Source organism: Acipenser ruthenus, chromosome 51 (genome assembly GCF_902713425.1).
Source record: "Acipenser ruthenus chromosome 51, fAciRut3.2 maternal haplotype, whole genome shotgun sequence".
Taxonomy (NCBI): domain Eukaryota; kingdom Metazoa; phylum Chordata; class Actinopteri; order Acipenseriformes; family Acipenseridae; genus Acipenser; species Acipenser ruthenus.
The window spans coordinates 4,536,878-4,550,338 of NC_081239.1; positions in this window are offsets into that span (position 1 = coordinate 4,536,878).

Here is a 13,461-nt window from a genome sequence, read left to right on the forward strand (position 1 = left end):
GAGCGAGCACGGGAGGAAGGAGAGTGTAGAGAAGAAGCGAGCACGGGAGGAAGGAGAGTGTAGAGAAGGAGCAGCATGGGAGGAAGGAGAGCGAAGAGAAGGAGCAAGGACGGGAGGAAGGAGAGTGAAGAGAAGAAGCGAGCACAGGAGGAAGGAGAGTGAAGAGAAGAAGCGAGCACAGGAGGAAGGAGAGTGAAGAGAAGGAGCGAGCATGGGAGGAAGGAGAGCGAAGAGAAGGAGCGAGCACAGGAGGAAGGAGAGTGAAGAGAAGGAGCGAGCATGGGAGGAAGGAGAGTGTAGAGAAGAAGCGAGCACGGGAGGAAGGAGAGTGAAGAGAAGGAGCGAGCATGGGAGGAAGGAGAGCGAAGAGAAGGAGCGAGCACAGGAGGAAGGAGAGTGAAGAGAAGGAGCGAGCACGGGAGGAAGGAGAGTGTAGAGAAGAAGCGAGCACGGGAGGAAGGAGAGCGAAGAGAAGGAGCGAGCATGGGAGGAAGGAGAGTGTAGAGAAGGAGCGAGCACGGGAGGAAGGAGAGTGAAGAGAAGGAGCGAGCACGGGAGGAAGGAGAGTGAAGAGAAGGAGCGAGCACGGGAGGAAGGAGAGTGAAGAGAAGGAGCGAGCACAGGAGGAAGGAGAGTGAAGAGAAGAAGCGAGCACGGGAGGAAGGAGAGCGAAGAGAAGGAGCGAGCATGGGAGGAAGGAGAGTGTAGAGAAGGAGCGAGCACGGGAGGAAGGAGAGTGAAGAGAAGGAGCGAGCACGGGAGGAAGGAGAGTGAAGAGAAGGAGCGAGCACAGGAGGAAGGAGAGTGAAGAGAAGGAGCGAGCACGGGAGGAAGGAGAGTGAAGAGAAGGAGCGAGCACAGGAGGAAGGAGAGTGAAGAGAAGGAGCAAGCACAGGAGGAAGGAGAGCGAAGAGAAGGAGCAAGCACAGGAGGAAGGAGAGTGAAGAGAAGGAGCGAGCATGGGAGGAAGGAGAGCGAAGAGAAGGAGCAGCACGAGAGGAAGGAGAGTGAAGAGAAGGAGCAAGCACAGGAGGAAGGAGAGCGAAGAGAAGGAGCAAGCACAGGAGGAAGGAGAGCAAAGAGAAGGAGCGAGCACAGGAGGAAGGAGAGCGAAGAGAAGGAGCAAGGACGGGAGGAAGGAGAGTGAAGAGAAGGCATAACAAGTTGGCCAGTAGAGGATGAGCGGAGAGGGCGAGAGGGAATATAAGGAGACACGAGGGACTGGAGATAGGATTTGGGAAGAGTGATGAATAGAGCAATAGGCAAGAGCCAGGGTCTTAAATATTTGCAAGCTGTAATAGTTTGAGATATTAGATTTTCAAGATTTTCAAACCCATACAAGCTCCCCTCACAGGGATGCTTAATAATTATAAGAACTAAAATAAATGAATAATCAATTGCAATATCGCGACAATTACGTCTTTACCTTTGTAGCACATGAAGGCTTTCTGAAGGTTGCAGGGTAAATCAATCCACTTTCCGTCTGAATTGACTGAAGCACAGAACACGTCTGCCCTCCAGTTGGAGTAGATGACGTCATCGCTGTTAGACCACTGCCAGTTCTGTGTGTCATCACGATACAGCCCGATCCAGGAATCCCTGAGAGAAGCTCCTGTAATATTTAAGAGCTGCTCTGCTTCTTCCTGGCTGCGCACAGTGGCCAGGTCTATGTAATTCTCTCTACAGTAGCTCTGAGCTTCAGACCAGCTCTTCACAGTTTCCACAAACACGTGTTTTCTGATCTGGTTGTATGCAGGCACACAAAACCCTGATAAAGAAAAAAAACAACACCATTAACATATCTCATTTTGTCCAAAAGCAAAGCAAAACATTTAAATTAATCTCACAAATCCTGACTAATTTAGCTGTCACACTAAATTCAGCTTCTTTTTATATAATATTGCCATATAATCCAAACACAACATGCTTTGAAACAAAAGAAGGTAATGTGTAATAGATTTAAACCAAAACATCGAACCGAGGGACAAACAAAAATACGAATGGACAACATTCACACAAGCACCCTGAGGTCACGCCTCGATCCAGCTCCCCCACCCCCACAGGTGCACTCGCTCACAGGCACAGGCAATCAGGACATAGACACAAAACACTCCGTACAGATCACTACAGTATAAACACTGATGCGCGGCACGTGGCAAGCCAACACAAATGTGATGCAGGTTCCGTTAACAAAACTAAAAAACAATAATAATAATTTTGCCGCCCCCTGAATTTCGTCGCCCTAGGCATTAGCAGACTCTGCCTATCACTAAGGCCGGGCCTGCCCCTCGGCCATAGTCTGCACGAGTATAATAATGATGCTAATTAAATAATTACTAGCTCACAGTCACGCATTCCCACGAGGTATTTAAAAATACAAAACAATAACAAATAAATGGCGGACGGAATCTCCCTCGTCCTTAAATCAAAACAGCGCCTTCATATCTAAAATACCTAAATCATAACAACAAGACATAAACATACAAATTAATGGAAAACATGCACAGGGGCGGGGAGTACCGCGTCACAAGGATATATGTAAAGCATACATAACATACATTAAGAACTACTATTGTTAGAGTATTCAAAACTGTTCAGTCATGAATTGCAACCATTAACTGAGAACTGAGCTAAGAATATAAATACATGCTGATCATCTTAAAAAAGAGACAGAAATGTACGTCTTTTTAAATGAAGCAGTTGCTTTAAGGGTATTAACATAGAATTAAATCCGAAACAATTTATATTAATCCCAATTCAAATCATCAGACATTATGTCAATTCACACAGATAAACATTAAACACAGATATATAATTTATACAATAGATGCCACTTATTAGCAACTCTGATAAAGACAACTTTTGGTTTTTAAATTTTTTTAAAGGAACCAATCCTATCCTATGGTTTTTCTCTTAACAACTCTCAGATAATGACAACTTTTTGATGGCTACCAAGCAGCATCTACTATATATAAATAAAAAGCTGAATTCAGGAGTTGTAAAACTTATATTCCGTGGAAAATTGAAAAGGGAGATATTACTATTTTTTTTACTGTGTTGTCACAATTGAATGAATTTGTGACCCCTGGTCCTTGTTTCTTTTTTCAGGTCAAAAAAGTACCCTGGGTTGACGTTGTCAATACCTATTAGAATTTTGAATGCTTGAATAGAATCACTGTGTAGTCTTTTTTGTTCAAGACTGAATAGATTCAATTCTTTTAGCCTGTCTGCATACGACATGCCTTTTAAACCCGGGATAATTCTGCTCGCTCTTCTTTGCACTCTTTCTACAGCAGCAATATCCTTTTTGTAACGAGGTGACCAGAACTGAACACAATATTCTAGATGAGGTCTTACTAATGCATTGTAAAGTTTTAACATTACTTCCCTTGATTTAAATTCAACACTTTTCACAATATATCTGAGCATCTTGTTGGCCTTTTTTATAGCTTCCCCACATAGGTCTTTTTCATAGATTCCTTCTTCAATTTCAGTATCTCCCATATGATATTAATAATGCACATTTTTATTGCCTGCATGCAGTACTTTACACTTTTCTCTATTAAATGTCATTTGCCATGTGTCTGCCCAGTTCTGAATGCTGTCTAGATCATTTTGAATGACCTAGACAGCATTAGGCATGGATGGAAGTTCCCATGTTAAATCAGTGGAATTGACCATCTTGTGTAGATAGATAGAAGGTCTGTGTCCTTACTAATTACCACTCGTGAATACCTATTTTATACACCCATGTCTGGAGCCTAATTAATCACATAATCATGTATTCACTTGTCAGCTCCAGCCACATTCCCATGTGATCTGACAGGGAGAAATGTAACCCCCTAACTCCCTGCCAACCCCCACCCCCTAAACAAACACACACACACACACACACACACACACACACACACACAAACACACACACACACAAACACACACACACACCCTGTGACAGGGAGACTGAACACCAGAGGACTGGGAACCTCTCCAGATACATGGAAAATAATGTGTAACATACCAGCAGGGAATGTGGGAAATATCAAAGCAAACAGTGAGAAAAACAGAAATAAAGGAAACCCACCTGCAAGCAGAAGGATGAGCAGCCCTCTCTCCCCCATCACAGCAGACTCTGCATTAGAAAGAGAAGACTTTCTATTAATCGCCTTCATAAGGGAAAGCTTCAAATATAAAAAACACAGCAAAACAATAAAAACACTCAATCACATTGGAACCTCAATAGAAATGTTTATTTAACCTCAATAGAAATGTATATTCTTATTATTTATTGAGGAATTACATTGCATATATGTTCCATGTTCCAAGTCTGCTGTTTACAAAATAAAGACCACAGTATATTTGATAGCTCTGTGATACCACAGTACTGAAGAGAAATAATGTAATTAGAACTGAATATTTTCATTTGTTCAGTTCAGTGTTCAGTATTGAAGAGTTTGATGCATGCCCATGCTTAAACACATAACAATTCCTCATCTGCATTGCTTTCTTTAGGTTCATGATGTATTGGTGCTTTCACAGTAATGTTTTACTTAACAATTACAGTAGAACCTGCAATATCCAATTTAATTGAAATGAACATGGCGGCAAAAACAAAACACTGTACATGGACAGGACGGGAAAACATGCTGTATTACATAACAACGGATCCGCTTCTAACAGATGTGACAGCGGTCGTCATGGAAACGAGTTCAGAGCCCCAACACTGTCGAATTAAACATACATGAATTTGGAAAGGTATATCGCATCTGTATCTGTACTGTACCGGTACTGGAAAGTGAGTTAGGACAGAATATCGCATCTGTATCTGTACTGTACTGGTACTGGAAAGTGAGTTAGGACAGAAAGTGGTTTCGTACGGGTATATTCTATACCGAAACAAACTGTACTGATACAAGTGTGAACAGCGCTTAAAAACACTGTTGCGCTAGCTGATCTGATTGAGATCAGTCGATTGAATGGGACGTGATCAAGCAAGAATCATCCCATAGGAATGGGCCAGTAGGTACCTACTAGCTTCCTAACCCCTAAATCTACCCCCTACCCGTAAACCTAATGTCTACAACTAACCTAATCTCTACCCCTAAACCTAACTGAGTTACTATTAAAGTTTACTATTATTTCAACACCGCTTGTTCAGCGCCCTCTAGCGGCTACTACATCCGACGTCCATTAAAGTGCTTTACCCGGACCGACTCTACCTGTTAGGAGCCTAATGGCCCATTCCTATGGGATGATTTTTGCTTGACAATGTCCCATTCAATCGACTGATTTCAATCAGATCGGGTGGTTGTTCATAATAGTTAAACAAAAAGGCAAAACGTGCATTCAGATTGGAACACGTATTAAAAAAGAAATACAAAGGACTTGAGTTTTTAACAACTGGAAAGAATATGCATGTGAAATGCATCGGATGTGCCTTTAACACGAGAACCGCCGTGGTCATACGCACACCTAAAACCAACGCAGTCCCTTTAACACGAGAACCGCCGTGGTTATACGCACACCTAAAACCAACGCGGTCCCTTTAACACGAGAACCGCCGTGGTCATACGCACACCTAAAACCAACGCGGTCCCTTTAACACGAGAACCGCCGTGGTCATACGCACACCTAAAACCAACGTGGTCCCTTTAACACGAGAACCGCCGTGGTCATACGCACACCTAAAACCAACGCGGTCCCTTTAACACGAGAACCGCCGTGGTCATACGCACACCTAAAACCAACGCGGTCCCTTTAACACGAGAACCGCCGTGGTTATACGCACACCTAAAACCAACGCGGTCCCTTTAACACGAGAACCGCCGTGGTTATACGCACACCTAAAACCAACGCGGTCCCTTTAACACGAGAACCGCCGTGGTCATACGCACACCTAAAACCAACGCGGTCCCTTTAACACGAGAACCGCCGTGGTCATACGCACACCTAAAACCAACGCGGTCCCTTTAACACGAGAACCGCCGTGGTTATACGCACACCTAAAACCAATGCAGTCCCTTTAACACGAGAACCGCCGTGGTTATACGCACACCTAAAACCAACGCGGTCCCTTTAACACGAGAACCGCCGTGGTTATACGCACACCTAAAACCAACGCAGTCCCTTTAACACGAGAACCGCCGTGGTTATACGCACACCTAAAACCAACGCAGTCCCTTTAACACGAGAACCGCCGTGGTTATACGCACACCTAAAACCAACGCAGTCCCTTTAACACGAGAACCGCCGTGGTTATACACACACCTAAAACCAACGCAGTCCCTTTAACACGAGAACCGCCGTGGTTATACGCACACCTAAAACCAACACAGGCAGTCATTATGACAGTTATATTTTAAACAACATCAATATTAAATATTTAAATGAACAATTAAACATAAAAAGTTTTATTTTCTAACATACCACATATAAAGCACTACTTTGAAAAATAAAAAACTATAATAAACATTTCTAAAGAAAGTAGTGTGTAATCATCTATATATACATACAAAACGTAAAAATATATGCATTTTGTAATTTAAAACGAAAGTAAAGTAACAGGTTTTCTCTGCGTGTCACTCTGTGTAGCTCTGAATCCAGGTTGAGCTGCTGCTTTGCAGTTTTCTGATCGAAATGTTTCTGCCGAAGCTCTGTGGCTAGCTTCAAGATGAAATCTCTCCTACTGATATATTCCTGGTGCATTCCTTGTACAAAACGAAGGAATTGGTGGCTGCCTGGTCCAGTAGAGATAACAACAGGCTTGTATATATATATAGTATGTTATATTCAAATTAAAAACATGTATTTTAAAGGGCAGTCAAAGTTCCCACCATGGCAGTCATTTTGACGGTTTTCACTTTTAAAATGTAAATTACTCTGCGTGTGCGAAAGATACGCAGTAGTCTGTTCTTGACTTTTCCTAAATACATTTATTAAATACCCTGATGGCGTTTGAACGGCAGCATCCCCCCCAAAAAAAAAAGTTATAATAATCCCTTCCACCTAGAACAGCGAAAGCCTTCACTTTGACTGCCTTTTACAATACATGTTTTTACTTTGAATATAACCTACAATATTAATTATATATATATATATATATATATATATATATATATATATATATATATATATATATATATATATATATATATATTTAAAATATACAAGCCTGTTGTTATCTCTACGGGGCCTGGCAGCCACCAATTCCTCCATTTTGTACAAGGAATGCAGCAGGAATACATCATCTTGAACTGCACTTCAGCATAAACATTTCCATCACAACACTGCAAAGCAGCAGACTGCTGCAGCTCAGCCTGGATTCAGTGCAACAGAGAGACACACGCGAGAGAAAACATATGCTACTTTCATTTGAAATTAAATACTTTCATTTTTACACTTTCGTATGTACATATAGATGTTTACACACTAGTTTCTTTTGAAATGTTTATTTTATTATAGTTTTCGTTTTTTAAGGTAGTGCTTTATAGTGGTAAGTTAGAAAATAAACCAGATTGTTTAATTGTTCATTTAAATACGGTGTTTCGGCTGTGCAGATGTTTGATGTGATGTGTTGTATCCGTTAGTTTGTCTTTCATTTTAATATTGATGATGTTTAAAATGTAACCATCATAATGACTGACTGCTGCGGTTTTAGGTATAATAATGTAGTGTTTCACGCAGTAGACAGAACAGAAGGAGACAACACGCTGCTTGCGGGTTCAAAGCTTTATTTAGGATCTCTTTCAGAGCCCACTGCTCTAACCACTTACCCTCGAACGACCCCAATGAGCGTGCAACGCCCCGTTTTATATCTTAGCCCCGCCCCTTTATGTTAATCGAGTGCCAGAGCGAAAAGCTATGCCATTGGTCCCCAGCCGTACACCAGGATGGGCACACACAACTAACAGCCAATGACAGGGACCAGGGCGCACCATGCGTGCAGGACAGCTCACAACTACAGGTAATACAGACAGGGGGGAGAGGAACACAATACAATGGCATTAACATCACAGACAATAGAAACGAAAGGGAATACATTACGCAAACAGTACACAGATCGCTACACTAATATCTATCTGAACTATGGGTGTTCATTACTGTTAACATCTTATGTCCAAAAGCAAAGCAAAACATTTGAATTAATCTCACAAATCCTGACCAATTTAACTATCGTACTAAATGCAGCTTCTTTTTATATAATATTGCCATATAATTTAAACACAACATGCTTTGAAACAAAAGCAAAATCGGTAGATTTAATAGATCAAAAACAAAAAAAGTAAAAAAAAAATAAACGTTTTGCCTTTTTTTAAATGAAGAAAACGTGATACAACAGGCCTACTTCTGATTTGGCTTGTCCAGCGAGAATGTACAGGCCTAAAGTGTGTATCCTAGCAACGCGCTAATCTACCGTACTAGCACTAAAAGAAGCGCACTCTCACACACTCAAGGTTTCAATGCAAACCGGCAACAGGAGACTTCAAACTGGGTTCTAATTTGATGCATCGATTCACCAATATGTAATCAATAATTGATGTATCGATTAATTACAGCACTTGAGACACCAAAAAGCACAGAAGAAAGAGACGCACAGCAAGTATGTATTTTTTTTAATCGCCAGATTTATTTACACCAAATCAAATGTGAAAAATGCTAATCCCTGTCCCTGAGGCTGGAGACGTGGGGACAGCAACCGCTGTACCTGAGGCTGGAGATATGGGGACAGCAATGGCTGTACCTGAGGCTGGAGAGGTGGGGACAGCAGCCGCTGTACCTGAGGCTGGAGAGGTGGGGACAGCAACGACTGTACCTGAGGCTGGAGAGGTGGGGACAAATTTGAACAGTAGTGCTGAGAGCAGTGATTCTTCATGTTGTATGGCTCTGTCCACTCTCTCTAGAAAGATCATTATTATAATTATTATTTGTTTATTTAGCAGACGCCTTTATCCAAGGCGACTTACAGAGACTAGGATGTGTGAACTATGCATCAGCTGCAGAGTCACTTACAATTACGTCTCACCCGAAAGACGGAGCACAAGGAGGTGAAGTGACTTGCTCGGGGTCACACAATGAGTCAGTGGCTGAGGTGGGATTTGAACCGGGGACCTCCTGGTTACAAGCCCGTTTCTTTAACCACTGGACCACACAGCCTCCTAAGAGTCATGTAAGAATCGTGTAAGAATCGTGCAGGTTTTTAGGCAGTGTGATGTGTTGTGTGCATTGCGTATCATTACATTGAAACCATTGCTCATCCACAACCAGGCAACACAGTGACCGTGGCTGATGGTTTCCCTTTGTGGGAATTACAACCCTGTCATGCTTGAAATTGACAAGTGCTTTATTAATTACAATATCATATCATTTTAATAAACTCATAAACCATATGGGGGATAATGAATTCCGCATTTGAATTTTAAAATGGTGCTATATAAATCTGGTGATACATAGAATATGGTATAATACAACAAATATAATACAGATATTAATATACAAATATATAAATATAATTAATAATATACACAAATAACACATGCACGCGATGTCTAGAAATGCAATATCATATCATTTTAATAAACTCATAAACCATATGGAATATGGGGGATAATTCTGTGTTTGAATTTTAAAATGGCGCCATATAAATGATACGGAGCACTATGTTTATTTTCTAATTCAGCACAAGTGACATTTCAAAGAAGTCATTTTTGGTATGAATAAACGTATAAATGCATTCATTTCTTTACAAAATCATTTTCATTTAGGAATATTCTTTTAAAAACTGTCGACAGGATCATGTTATTATTTATGTTTGGTTGTCAACCAACATTTTGTTACTGTTAAACTTCTTACATAAAGCACAGATAAGTTAACAGTTTTAATAGCGACAGCAACATAGATTTGTTTGTGGAATGGAACGGTATCACTGAACTCCGACCGTACCATAACAACAAAACTGAGAGGGGGGAAATGAAAATCGTTTTTCCTAAATTATAAAAAAATGTATATTATTAGTTTCCCCAGTGTTGAAGCACAAACACAAAAATACCATTATCACAGATTACCAATTTCAATCCAGACAGAAACACAGATGTGACCCGTGTGGGCTGAACTATATATTCCATGTCTCCCTATTCTGTGCAATTGAACAGTCGCAAGTCATTCTGCCTAGCAATGACGTCAAGCAGCAGTGACGTCACACCGTTATCGTTGACGTTTAGTTTCTGTAAAACTAGTACCCCCAAAATATATATATATATATACCCCGTTGCACATGTACACCCCCGGGGACTGTGTGTGTGCCAAGCATGGTTCTTTAATTTGCTATACTTTGAGATACAGGTGTATAAAAAAAGCATCTTAATCATTAAAAAAAGAATGAAAGAAAAACAGCAGTTTTTTCGCCGCTCTGTATCTCAAAAATTATTCAGCCAAGTGCTACCCCGTTCTCAGGGTTTGTTGAGCCTGTCAATCCGACCACACATAAACATTTTCATGCACATTGGTGGGGTTTCACTCCCCTTTTGAGCTGCTTGTAAAATCGACTTTAAACAGGACCTTCATTCAAACCTTAACGACGCCTGTGCGACCGCACAGACAGAACATAAAACAGATCTACAACCATCTCCATTCTTAAAGAACAACACCTGATCACAAAACTGTATGAACAAAATCTACATATTTCAATAAGAAACTGGGATATGATGATAAAGTAAATACAACAAACTAAGGTTTACTTTACAGTTTTATACATGCATTTGTTAAAAATATACACACTGGCAACTGTTTCTGTTTTTAAAGCTTGTGAGGCATAATAACTTAAATAACAGTTATTCACATTTTGGTTTAGTGTAGACTCATAGTTTAGATACTACAGTAATCTGCCATGATCAAGCTCTTCAACAACGTTAGTTTATTATTGAACAGAGAAGATTAGTTCAGAGATTGCAGATCCCACCCCAGTTTTCGTACACTGTGTTGTATGTGTTCCATGCACTGCCATTGCTGGTAGTGTCACGTGAGCTGTTCAGTGTGTCGATATGTAAATAAATCTTGTTCGCCTGCAGGGGGCATATGAACTTCAACCTCCGTCTCGATCTCCTGTCTGTCACTCAACAGCGAATGCACACATCCACACGGCAGACGGCTACTCTGTCACAAACATTAATATCTTTCTAAACAAGGTATTTAGAGGAGCTCCCTAATAAAAGCTGAATCTCAAAACAAGAATTGTGTGAATATAATAATTGTTACAGCTTTGTATAATGGTATTTAAAACAGGATTCATTCATCCACTTTTTGCATGTCCGCCCTTACTCTGGTCCCACCGCAGTCGTATATGAGACAGATTACTGTACTTTGCAATTATTTCTGTTCAGTGGAGTTATATACTTACAATATGACATACTGCATTAAGAATCAATATTTAATATGCATAATTTGGAATTGATTTTATTATTATTATTATTATTATTATTATTATTATTATTATTATTATTATTATTATTATTATTATTATCCCCTTCTTGTTTGAAAATAAACATACTGCAGTTATATCACTGACCACTTGGTGTCTGTCTCTCTGTGAGTCCAAATGATTATCTTTACTGAAATTATTCAAGAGTTTAGATAACATTCCTAAAACTGTGTATCAGGACACTTTTCTTGCACCAAATAAACAAATTATATTCGAGCAAAAACACATATAAAATGTATAACCACGTGTGTTGTAGAGGTGAATTTAACCCACAGCACCACCTAGCCATCCAGATTGGAACCCAGGCCTCCAGAGAAAGGTGACAGACTATCCTGATGCATTAACAATAGCCACCCATAACTATTACACACTCAATAGTGCTACATTCAGAAATACTAAAAGAAAGTATTTCTTAACATTAACATAAACCCAGTGCAGCACCTAGCCCCCCGCCCCTCCCCCCGCTAGGACCCCAGGCCTCCACAGCAAGGTGAAAGGCAGGACACCAGTTTTGATTTGCAGACAGGTTGCTTTCCCCCATGTGACATATCTAGAGTGTTTTGCATGATCACATTTGAATCAAAGGCGAGCCACAGGACCGGTCTGCTGTGGAGCGGCTTTGATTCAAATGTGATCATGCAAAACAGTCTGTCCTTTTTTTGCTTGTTCTTTTTTTCTATTCGCAGTGAATCACAGAACCTTTAACACTTTGTATCCAGGATCCACAAGTGAAGGGCTTGTAGACTATTCATTTATTTTTACACTTATTTAATGATTTTAAATATGGCTGTCAATTAATCGCAGTTAACTTCTGCGATTAATGCATAAATGTTTTTAGAGATTAATTATTTTAACGCGTGTTAATTGCATTGCTGTGTTTTGAGCATTTCGGCACACCATACTTCAATCCCGGCCGTGGCATCATGGTATTGAGTGTCTGAGTGCAGTTATTGTTTAAATAGAAAGTTAGTCACTGAACCTCTTAATGGAGCAAAGCACTAAAAATGAATGGGATTTTTTTTTTGACAGCTCACTGGACAGAAAGACGCTTACTTGTCTACTGTCAAAGTGAGTTCCAGTATCACACACGAGTACATCTAGCCTGCTGCGTGCTGAACACGCCTTCATCTCTCAAAATACACGAGCAGCTCTTCAGCTACAGACAATAACAACAACAAATTAAACCCACCAGTTTCAATAGAAATGCAGGATCGCTTCAAGCCCATATCAAGCGAAGTATGATCATGATACTAAATGAGTTAGGCTGCGTTGCTCCTTTTTTTCATGTAGTATGTAAAGCCTGACAATTGTTAGTTTGCAGTTTTTGGATATGATGACAGTTTTTTTTTTTTTGTATGTTCTCTTCACAATTAACAGTTCATTTCCTAGAAGTGCTTACTATAGCTACATATTTATAATTTTATTAAACAAAAACTAATTTATTTCTGTTCACAATCACATTTAAAAATAGATATTCTTTGTATTATGTTTTCTGATCTCTGTATGCTGCTGATCAAGCTTGAACCACACATTTTATTGTGTTGGTTGAACTTGTAATTTCTAAATTCTTGCCCCTAGTACATTTTGGTGGTGGTCTCAATGGGTAAATTTCCTGGTTAAATAAATACATAAATAAATACATTTTAAACAATTTTATTTACAGTTAAGGATAATAAAAACAATAGCATCAGTAATAAAACACATTTAAATTCAATGGATGTAGTAATTGTTACAATGTAATATGCAATTAAAACTGAGATTAACTAAGATTAATTTTTTTAATCGTGAGATTAATCGCGATTATTTTTTTTTAATTGTTTGACAGCCCTAATTTTAAATTATAGGCCCAATTAAGGGATTATTTAACTATTCAAAACATTTCTTCCTAATTGAGAATTGTTCAATAATGAGAGTAATTGAACTCTAATTAGATAATTGACATTTCTATTAATAGGCTACATTGTGTATGCGTTTGCTGGTGTGCCGTCATG